General features: G+C 38.0%; 1 protein-coding gene across 1 annotated transcript in view; it reads right to left on the reverse strand.

Moving 5' to 3' along the window:
- The window catches only part of LOC101735558 (protein O-mannosyl-transferase TMTC1), a 153,758-nt gene extending 141,739 nt beyond the window's left edge, over positions 1 to 12,019 (reverse strand). Inside the window, exon 1 of the mRNA XM_038015019.2 lies at positions 11,898 to 12,019. The gene's annotated coding sequence lies outside the window, so the exon portion shown is untranslated. The remainder of the gene's footprint in view (positions 1 to 11,897) is intronic.

Consider the following 12,019-nt stretch of genomic DNA (forward strand, 5'->3'; position numbering starts at 1 on the left):
TTACAAATGATCCCTTAGAAGTATCATGACAGTGCCAGTTGATATTGTACAAACTTATTGTTATTATTATTCCGATCGCTTAGTAAAAATACACATCAAAAAGCATAAAAGAACAAAAAGATCTGATTATTTACGACAACAATCATTTTCCTTATCTGAGTGATCCGTCCATGCGTTGAATGAGTGAATGTGAACGAAATACATAATATATAAAAAAACGTGTTGTGTGATCGTTCATCGCCGAAATTGTTTGAGGTTTTTATTATTCTCAGATATTTCTTTCAAGTTATCATACAGTACATGTCTTTTATAGCCGCGTATCAACGATTTGATTGTCTATCTGATGATAAATGGCTATCGACATTCATAAGCAATGTGTGGCAGGGAAATTTGCTATTTTCAAACCTCGCTTAAGGTAGAACTTATTACTATCACAGTATTCAGAAAGCATCAGAAGGGGTTTCATTTCGCTCGATTAAACTCTGCTTCGGTGCATAACAGTCCCATAGTAGCTGACGAGGTAATCTCAAACAATTCTCCAAGGCAGTTCCGGTGTGGTACAAAAACTAAAGGAAACTAAAGCTGCTTTTAGACTACGCCATAACACAATAGCATATAGTATATAGCTCATAGCACAACAATATCGCACACCATACATTGTTACGGACATGTTCACACTGTACTGTACTATATATTATTGGCTGTCTTTTTTTTATTGCTTAGATGGGTGGACCAGCTCACAGCCCACCTGGTGTTAAGTGGTTACTGGAGCCCATAGACATCCACAACGTAAATGCGCCACCCACCTTGAGATATGAGTTCTAGGGTCTCATTATAGTTACAACGGCTGCCCCACCCTTCAAACCGAAACGCATTACTGCTTCACGGCAGAAACAGGCAGGGCGGTGGTACTTGTGCAGACTCACAAGAGGTCCTACCACCAGAAAAAACAGTCCGGTAACTTAATATCTCGATTCCAGGTCTCGAGGTAAAACCGCATTCTAGACTATAGGCTCCGTACCCAAAAATATCCACGACAGAGCATGAGATGTAAAAAGCATATGCTGTATTTTCCACGGCCCGGGCTCCTAGCATTCGAACACGCTCCACAGCAGGTCCGTCGTGGCGTGATAATGGAAATTGTATAGATTACTTTAAGCGGTCGCTTCTAACAATACCTTGCATTAGCCTAACAATAGGGGTCGTTACACGCTGAGCGCTAACAAATATTAAGGGGGAGTTATTCTTCAAAGGGCCTTTTCGAATCGCCCGATGTTCTATTATACGGGATATTGCAGGAGCCGGTTGTCCATTTAGATTTTTATTTGATTGGGCATTCGTGGATATTTTTTTCTGAATTTACTAAATTCAAGAGATTATCATCGCGCTCAAGCTAGTGAATTGTTGCAGAGATCCTCTTTGAGTTAAGAAGAAACCTAATACTTGATCGTTTTTTTGTACACGCTACCTTTTAAACTAAAACGCAACAGTGATTCACGGAAAAGAATCGAACTACCGATACAAGTTCAAAACAATTGTTCAAATTGGTAATATTCACGTCATCTGTGTAACTTGCTGCTGAGACCCCACCAAAAAAGTAGCTATTAAGTATGAACTAAAAAAATTCAGTAAAAGCAGTTCACGATTGACTTCCACGGTGAAGGAATAACATCGTGTAATAAAAATCAAACCCGCAAAATTATAATTTGCATAATAACTGTTGGTAGGACCTCTTGAGAGTCCGCGCGGGTAGGTACCAACCACTCTGCCTATTGCTGCCGTGAAGCAGTAATGCGTTTCGGTTTTAAGGGTGGGGCAGCCGTTGTAACTATAATTGAGACCTTAGAACTTATATCTCAACGTGGGTGGCGCATTTACGTTGTAAATGTCTATGGGCCCCATTAACCACTTAACACCAGGCGGGCTGGGCTGTGAGCTCATCCACCCATCTAAGCAATAAAAAAATAAACAGTAACTCAGATCCTCCGGCGACCCTGTTTATATCCAACAATGAACTAGGGGAACTGCGAATCCACCTTTTTAGAGGTTAATTCTGTTTTTAATTCATCCAACGCTTTTATACCTTTAAGTGCGTCTTTTTTCCGCTGTAAAGAGGAAAATCTTTTGTATTGTGTTTGGCTCTCTAATTTACTTTAGTCCGCCGGGAGCTTCCGAATAATGGACCAAGACTGTTTTTTATCTCCAATGGGATGTTAATCAATAACTTTGTCCGATCGTTTCGTCTCCAAACGCAAACATATCGAAGGTAGATTTACAAATCTATCGTATTGACGCTTTGATTAACATAATAAGTTGCTGTACATATTTTGTTTGATGAAATTCGTGCCTTGTGATACGCATTCTAAAAATTCTAAGGAAGCACACACGCGTCGTAATCTGAATATCACCTTCAGACATGAGGTATGATGAAGAGCTTTCTAACACTGCTTCATAGAAGAAATATGTAGAATGGTGGTATATACGTGTGTTGGCTTCTATAATTTCCACCATCCTTTAAATTAAGAAGGGGCAGAGTGAATACAAAGGGTGAGTATTTGGTAGGGAAATTGTTACTACGGATAATTAAGGAACGTAATGTAAGTAGCACGGGCGGGAATTATTATGAAACTCATTTCTGCCGCGAAACAGTAATGCGAAAAAATCAGGCTTATATTTTTCAAAACATTGCTAACTAAACGTAAGGAATAACGTGAGAAAAAAATTAAAAAAATAGTAGTGATAAAATACTTAGTGGTTATGTTTTTTTTTTTTTTTTTATTGTTATGTAGTTTTAGGATAATATGGTGGTCCTAGTGTATATAATTTATCAATCTACTGGTGGTAGGATGTCTTGTGAATCCGCACGGGTAAGTACCGCCCTGCATATTTCTGCCGTGAAGCAATTATGCGTTTCGCTTTGAAGGGTGGGGCAGCCGTTGTACTGTAAAAACTAAGAACTCATATCTCAAGGCGGGTGGCGGAATTTACATTGTTGATGTCTATGGGCTTCGATAACCACCTAACACTAGATAGGCCGTGAGCTCGTCCACCCACCGAATCAATAAAAAAAAACACGCCTTCAAAATGAAATGTGTTTTGGATTCTAGACCATCAAAACCGCCCCGCTAAGCCATCTGTAATCCAACGTTTTACGTAATCCACTGTTTGTAGTCAGTAGACTCGACTGTCAAACAATCGAACGTGCCGGCATTCCCATAGCAGAGATTATACCGAGCTCCTTGGCACTCGTTAACTGCTTTAGAATTCTTTTCAATCTTTATTAGTTCCCATAGCCCGGCGTTATCTTTTCGTACTGATTGAGAATCATTTTCGATACTTGGTGCTAGAAGACACTCATTAATTGAAACGACACGAACACAGAGTGCCGCCTATTGTATGTTGAAGGTTAGCAGAAAAAAATTCAACTTCATATCGTAAACTACTTTTTAAGCAAACTTTAGTTACTATGCATAAAATTAACATAATTTAATATTGTAATGATTAAATAAGCGTTAAGAGATTATAAGCCACCCCAATCACCACTCACATTCACCTATCTACACACACGGCAGATATATAATAATAATAATAATTGATTCCTTTACTCGATTTGATTTATTTGATTCCACAATAATTAGATAGAATTTAATTAGATTACTAAGAAAACATAATAAATCTACAATTCGTGCAATTTAATCTTCTAATGTGGACTGCCTCAGGGTAAAAACCTCCTCCAAAAAAATCAAATTTTCCCTATCTTCACTGGTGGTAGGACCTCTTATGAGTCCGCTCGGGTAGGTACGAGTACCACCACCCTGCCTATTTCTGCCGTGAAGCAGTAATGCGTTCCGGTTTGAAGGGTGGGGCAGCCGTTGTAACTATACTTGAAACCTTGGAACTTATATCTCAATGTGGGTGGCACATTTACGTTGTAGATGTCTATGGGCTGGAGTAACCACTTAATACCAGGTGGGCTGTGAACTCGTTAACTTCATATTTTAATTAACAGTAATAATTTAATGAAGTATTGTAACTATTGTAATGAAAATGATTTTGTTGGTACCATCTATTATTAGGCTGGATAATAATAATGATAGTTTATATTAGTTAAAAGTAATTCACGTAAAATAAATTAATGTCAGAGTCATGTAAAAATCACTAAAATATGTATTGTGAATATTAAGCTATATTTTATAGATTGCTTCGCAGTAATTACATTTGTTTGTATAAAGAAGTCGTAGTTGCTATAACCATCACAAAATGGCTATTCGTCTAAGAACTAAGACGTGGCTTTTTGTAAAAAACAAGTAATGTTAAAGTTTTATAGAGTTGTATTGTATTTTCATTGTAAAAGACCTTATGTGTGAAAACCCTGGCGTGACGCCGACATATACGTATATTTGGCTCTAAGTCGAACTAATTACGTCACAAATGTTAAGTTAATTACTCTAGTTCGAAAATAAATATTTAAAGATTTTGTCTAATTCAGTACTAACCGCGTATTATTTAATGAAGTAATGTTAAATGAATTGTTAGATTCAGAAGCGTTTGTGGCCCAATGATAGAAAGCAACTGATGTTCTCGTGTAGGACGTATTTGTGTCGAGCCTCAAATCCTCTTGTCTAAACATCTAATGTACCTACCAAAGTGGGTGTCATTCATGTTTTCACGACAATAGACTCGGTAAACGACTTAGCGTTGACTCATTCACGAGCAGTTCAGGCTGTGAGCTCATACACCCACTGCAAGGTATTGAGCGAAAACCTTTGGAAATTTACGTAACTGCTAGTTTATTGTGGGCTCTCAATGAAACCCATCCTACTTATTCCTCTCACCAAGCGTTCTTTTTTGTATTGCCCTTATCTATATATATATATATATATATATATATATATATAAATGAATTGCTGTTCGTTAGTCTCGCTAAAACTGGAGAACGGCTGGACCGATTTGGTTAATTTTGCTCTTGAATTATTTGTGGAAGTCCAGAGAAGGTTTAACAGGTAGATAAATATGAAAATGCTCAGAATTAAATAAAGATAACAATTTTGTTTTTCCTTTTATGTGTCCCCCGTCGGACGGATTCCTTTTGTTTGTTTTAAGTTTATTTTATATAAAAGCTTAGGTTTTTTATTTATCGATTGAGGCACTACGAAGTCTGCCGGGTCAGCTAGTGTTGAATAAAAAAATATATTCTGATTTGATCTGATTGTAGGCAGACGAGCTTGCGGCCCTCCTGATGGTGAGTGGTCACCGTCGCTCATGGAACTCATCAATTCCAGGGGCAGAACCAAGCCGTTAAGTACAACCGTTAAGTACTCTCCACACGCCTCGTTTGAAGAAGGACATGTCATAGCGCTCGGAAAACACCGTAGAGGGACAGCTCATTCAAAAGTCGGACGGTACGTGGTAAAAAAGATTAAGATGTGATTTAATAAAATATATACTATCATCCTACCAATATCTGCCGTGAAGAAATGGTAGACAAAGGCATTCACGATGTTTATAGCTACCCAATAATCGCTTCACATCAAACATTGGCATTCACGATGCTTATAGCTACCCAGTAATCGCTTCACATCAAACATTGGCATTCACGATGCTTATAGTTACCCAGTAATCGCTTCACATCAAACATTGGCATTCACGATGTTTATAGCTACCCAATAATCGCTTCACATCAAACATTGGCATTCACGATGCTTATAGCTACCCAGTAATCGCTTCACATCAAACATTGGCATTCACGATGTTTATAGCTACCCAATAATCGCTTCACATCAAACATTGGCATTCACGATGTTTATAGCTACCCAATAATCGCTTCACATCAAACATTGGCATTCACGATGCTTATAGCTACCCAGTAATCGCTTCACATCAAACATTGGCATTCACGATGCTTATAGCTACCCAGTAATCGCTTCACATCAAACATTGGCATTCACGATGCTTATAGCTACCCAGTAATCGCTTCACATCAAACATTGGCATTCACGATGCTTATAGTTACCCAGTAATCGCTTCACATCAAACATTGGCATTCACGATGCTTATAGCTACCCAGTAATCGCTTCACATCAAACATTGGCATTCACGATGCTTATAGCTACCCAGTAATCGCTTCACATCAAACATTGGCATTCACGATGCTTATAGTTACCCAGTAATCGCTTCACATCAAACATTGGCATTCACGATGTTTATAGCTACCCAATAATCGCTTCACATCAAACATTGGCATTCACGATGCTTATAGCTACCCAGTAATCGCTTCACATCAAACATTGGCATTCACGATGTTTATAGCTACCCAATAATCGCTTCACATCAAACATTGGCATTCACGATGCTTATAGCTACCCAGTAATCGCTTCACATCAAACATTGGCATTCACGATGCTTATAGCTACCCAGTAATCGCTTCACATCAAACATTGGCATTCACGATGCTTATAGCTACCCAGTAATCGCTTCACATCAAACATTGGCATTCACGATGCTTATAGTTACCCAGTAATCGCTTCACATCAAACATTGGCATTCACGATGCTTATAGCTACCCAGTAATCGCTTCACATCAAACATTGGCATTCACGATGCTTATAGCTACCCAGTAATCGCTTCACATCAAACATTGGCATTCACGATGCTTATAGCTACCCAGTAATCACTTCACATCAAACATTGGCATTCACGATGCTTATAGCTACCCAGTAATCGCTTCACATCAAACATTGGCATTCACGATGCTTATAGTTACCCAGTAATCGCTTCACATCAAACATTGGCATTCACGATGCTTATAGCTACCCAGTAATCGCTTCACATCAAACATTGGCATTCACGATGCTTATAGCTACCCAGTAATTGCTTCACATCAAACATTGGCATTCACGATGCTTATAGCTACCCAGTAATCGCTTCACATCAAACATTGGCATTCACGATGCTTATAGCTACCCAGTAATCGCTTCGCATCAATTGGGCCTTGAGCGCGTCTGTCTTTTTTTTTTTTTTTTATTGCCCTTGTAGGCAGACGAGCATACGGCCCACCTGATGGTGAGTGGTTACCGTCGCCCATGGACTTCAGCAACGCCAGGGGCAGAGCCAAGCCGCTGCCTACCGCTAGATCTGACTGACTGTCTAGATCAGTTACTTTTTTTTTCGGGCCGGGGGCCGAACCTTTTACGAGGTCCCCGCGAATAGGGGGCGCGCGGGGTATGTGGGACTTGACGATCTGCCAGGTGTAGGGAGCAGACCGCGGGCCCAAGGAAATTTAGGGCCCTACCCACTAAACGACTACCCTGCACTCTTCGCCCAAGCGTCCGATCCCCTCCGAGGTCAGAACCCGGATGAGGTAGGGGGTTACCGCAGTCAACACTGCAACCAGACAGCGCAGCTCACTCCAATGACGCTCAGCCGACGGAGCCTTCGAGGCGAATCGAAGTCTGTGAAACGTCAGCCGTCTCAGTACGGCAGCCCGTCAGGCCGCCCAGACGATGCCGCTGGTGTCCCGGAATACACCGCTGGATCAGAACCAGCCTGCCGGGTCGGGACGCGATACACCGCCAATCGGTCGCTCTATTACTCCTCGGCAGTGCGCTAGAGTGCTGGTAGCGCGCCGCGCGGCCTCTACCCCCTCAGGTCGCCCCTTGACCTTCACCGTGGGGGTCTAGATCAGCTACTAAAATATCTCTTTTTTTTTTCAAATAAGATGTCATTAAATGCCTCTACGACCTATACTAAACTGACGACCGATACGGACTTAAATTGCCAGTAAACATTATTAAGTAATGAGGTCAATTAACTCCGGTTCACGTTTTACCAGAAATGAAACCTAAATTTATTGCAATAAACGTCATAATACTAATTCACGATTCAGGTCGTGCGAACTAATAGCGGAATTGGAAAATCTAATGTTTATTATAATCGCGTGATCATTATACAGTTGTATATCAAACGTAATGGTGCATTAAAGCCCTAAAGGCCTTTTATTAATTTCAGCTTTAAAATCTAGACGGATTTCAATCTTTATTGAATGTGATTAAAGTAAGCGCCTGGTTATGATTCGCGAATTATAAAACGTTCTGAATGGTCCATGAGTCTATTGGAAATTGGTGTCAATATATTTCAAAATCGGCTTTCAATTTTTTCGTGCATTTCCACGGAGAAATTGTAATTCTGTCATAGAATTCGAAGTCATCGTGGCCTAAAAGATAAGCCGCTGCGTATCTAGCGATGCGACTGAGCCGGTGTTCGAATCCCGCCGGCAAGTACCAATTTTTCTAATGGAATACGTTCTTAACAAATGTTCACGAATGATTTCCACAGTGAATTAGGTTAGGTTAACCTTGCGTATTTCTGTCGTGAAGCAGTAACGCGCTGTACTGTAAAACTGGAATTTAGAACCACATCTCAAGATGGCATAAATATTGACGTCTATGGACTCCAGTAATTGCTTAACACCAGGTAAGCCGTGACCTCGTCTATCCAGCTGAGCAATACAAAAATACATGTAACAAAAAAAAGTTAAAAATTCTAGAAATACCTACATCAAGTTTCCCACCCTAAGAGATTTCAAATGACCGTGTGTCATCAACACAGCGACAGGTCCACCGATCTAGTTTGGCACGGATCCTGAACAAGTCCTATCTATGGCTGAAAATCAGACCTATCTACGCTCCCATCTTAAGCGGTACTGTACTTAGCCTGAATTCTAGAATATTCCCGTGAAAATATATTTTTTTATTCTGTTAACCGTCTTCGAATAGGGTAGACGAGTTCACAATCCAGTTGATACGAAGTAGTTACCAGAGTTCTTTTACACGAGAGCATTACAAGCGGCACACATCTTGAGATACGCAAACTTTTCTTATCACACTTTAGCGGTATCAATAAGTAGGGTAGTGCCTGTACGGATTCAGAGCATATCATATCGCTTTATATTTTATCTATTTCTCTATCATATCTGATTATTCTATTTATTATAATATCTACTAGAGACACTTTATCTATTATATTTCTATCGTTAGTGACAATTACTAATCTAAAAATGCACTGAATAAAAGCATATCACCTTATATTTTATATATTTTTCTATTATATCTGATTATTCTATTTATTATAATATCTACTAGACACTTTATCTATTATATTTCTTTCGTTAGTGACAATTACTAATCTAAAAATGCACTGTATAAATTTTGATAATATTTTTGGGTCTCTCTGAGATTACTTAAGAAATTAAGATCATAATGATATAATAATCTAACGTCCCAAAATTTGTCTGCCGCATCTACAATGATTTTTTGATGAGATCCGGTGTCAAGAGAAGCAAAATAATCTAATTGGACCTCAAAATATGCCTTATGTTGCTCCCAAAGAAATTTCAGTATATAAAGTATCCTTTAAGTTAGTAAGTATAAAGAAGTATTTGTAGAAAATCCGAAGAACATACTGTCTCTTTTTTTTAATTTCTGAGCCCTATTTTCGACTCCATTATACATATAATAATATGTTATAACCAAAATAATACGTGTATCCGGTTAAGCAGTTTCACCATTCGCGTTTCGTGTAAAATTTTCCTTACAAAGCGCAAATGCGTGTGAGATAAAACACGTCTCGGCAACCTGACACTTGTAAGATTCCACTCTCGATGACAATGAAGAATTATACGTTATTTGTTAAGGAAAATTGTTTAGAATATCCAACGTCAAAGGCAAAAGGCCGGATCTCGTTTTTGCAAAAAAACAAATTGGGTTTACTTTACAATTGGACGTTGGCCTCTATAAGAGTATGCCATACCATCGTCGTATAGAGATTATTATGTATTTCATAAAATAGAGCCAAATGAAGACGCTTTATTTGAAAAATCGTATTTCCGACTTTTAGTTTTGATGCAGAAGTAACTCTGCCTATTTCTGCCGCGCGGTATATGTATCTTAGACATACAAGAGGTATTGCTTCGACTCCATTCATACATCATGTAGCAAGAAACTATTCTATTGATAGTAAGGTGTAACTTTGAAAAACTGCATATGATAAATAATTGAAATAAATAAATGGAAAGGTAGAAGACTTCGACAAAGTCAGTAACATATATAATTTTTTTGCTTAGTTGGGTGGGTGGGCTTACGGCTCACCTGATGTTACGTTGTTACTGGAACCCGTGGACATCTACAACGTAAATTCCGGCACCCAACTGTAGACATGAGTTGCAAGAACTCACTTTTAACAGTACAACGGCTGGCCCGCCGTTCAAACCGAAACGCATTACTGCTTCACGGCAGAAAGAGTCAGGGTAGTAGTACCTACCTATGTAAATTCACAAGACGTCCTACCACCAGTATAGAAAGTACTAATATTGCCATTTTGTACAATAAAACAATAACAAATAAGAAATTATTGTTCACTTTTACGCCACGGTCTTCAATTTTTGGTACTGATTCCTGATACCAGAACACGTGTAAGTTACGTGGCAATAATAACGATTGTTTTGAAAAAGACAAAAGAGTAAAAGCCTTCAGAAGTACAGGCAATGAAATCTTACAATACACTCAGAGGGAACTGCGATTGTAAATAAAAAACAATTGAAATAATATTTCTTACTTCAGTTAACTTTTTTCTGTACAATTATAAGCAACATCAGAAGCTTACCTACGAAATTGCTATTCTGTATCTAAGTTTAAATATTCAATTGAGCTATCTATCTATGGTGACAAGAAAGGTGTAAAGAATACATTTTCGCAATTGTTTTTCGTTTTTGTTAATAAAACAGAAAATAATATTAGTTGAATATTTAAAGGTTCAAATTTGTTATTTTATTTAAGATACCACCATGCTGCCTCTTGTTATTGTTTGAAGTCGAATCTTATCTTTCGAACTGTAAAATATAATTGATTCGTAGAAATGAAATCACGCCTTTTAGAACAAAATTACTAACTTGTTACATACGTCTTGTGACTAATTACTTAACATTTCCTATAGCAAACCCGTTTTCCCGGTTCCTTCTAGTCTAATCTTCAAGTTTTCTTATTTATTATGTTCAGGAAAAACGAAGAAGTATATTGTATACATAATTGTGCTCCAAATTAATACATGACAAACGCCTTATATAAAAGTATTATGTGCGAACGTGTCGTTAAAAGTGATAAGATTTTTGGATAGCTTTTTATGTGCAATATTTGTCAAAAATAAATAAGTCTGTCCTCTTGAAGTTTGTCTTCATGAACTTCAACTAAAATACGCTGTATTTCCAATAATTATTTTGCCTAATTTAAATTATTTAAATATTGTGATGGTTATTCTATATGACTATAATTACACATTGGTAGGATTTATTATGCTCCTACAGGTTGGTACATACATTATATTTATTGAAATTTCGACCTCATGTCTCTCAAGATGCAAGTTTTTTGGGGCTTGAGCGGGTCCTTCTAACTGCTTAATAACCAGCAAACGTTGACCTCATCTATCCGAATTCGGCCATAAAGAAGATAAGTATCACAAAAAAGGAATGGATGGATGGAGCGAAACACTTTTTTTTACTTCAAAATAACTAAATAGCAATCGTATACCTACGCTATTTTCAATCAATTTCAATCAAATTAACAGGAGTGAAAAAAATTTTTTTACAGTAAATTTGACAATGCTTATGGTCACAGAATTGTATTCTCATGAAAGACTTATCAAAATAATTCCAAATAAACTATATTAATTTAAAAATCCAAATCAAAAGAACATCACCCCCTATTTTTATTGATCAGCAATCACACAATTTACACGTGAAAAAAAAATTCATTAAATCAACATAATATTTCAAAAATAAACTGTATCATACACGTGCCAAGTGATCGGATGCTAAATTAATATGGGTTCTAAAAATCAAAACTTACCTTTAAAACAAACTTCATTAACACATCGTCACTAAAATATTAGAAACGTAACTACACACGACGGTGGCCGCGGGACCGGAGGGCTGGACACGACCGTCCTCTCTCACGGTCGCTTATCGACT

The sequence above is a fragment of the Bombyx mori genome, chromosome 13 (assembly GCF_030269925.1).
Source record: "Bombyx mori chromosome 13, ASM3026992v2".
Lineage (NCBI taxonomy): Eukaryota > Metazoa > Arthropoda > Insecta > Lepidoptera > Bombycidae > Bombyx > Bombyx mori.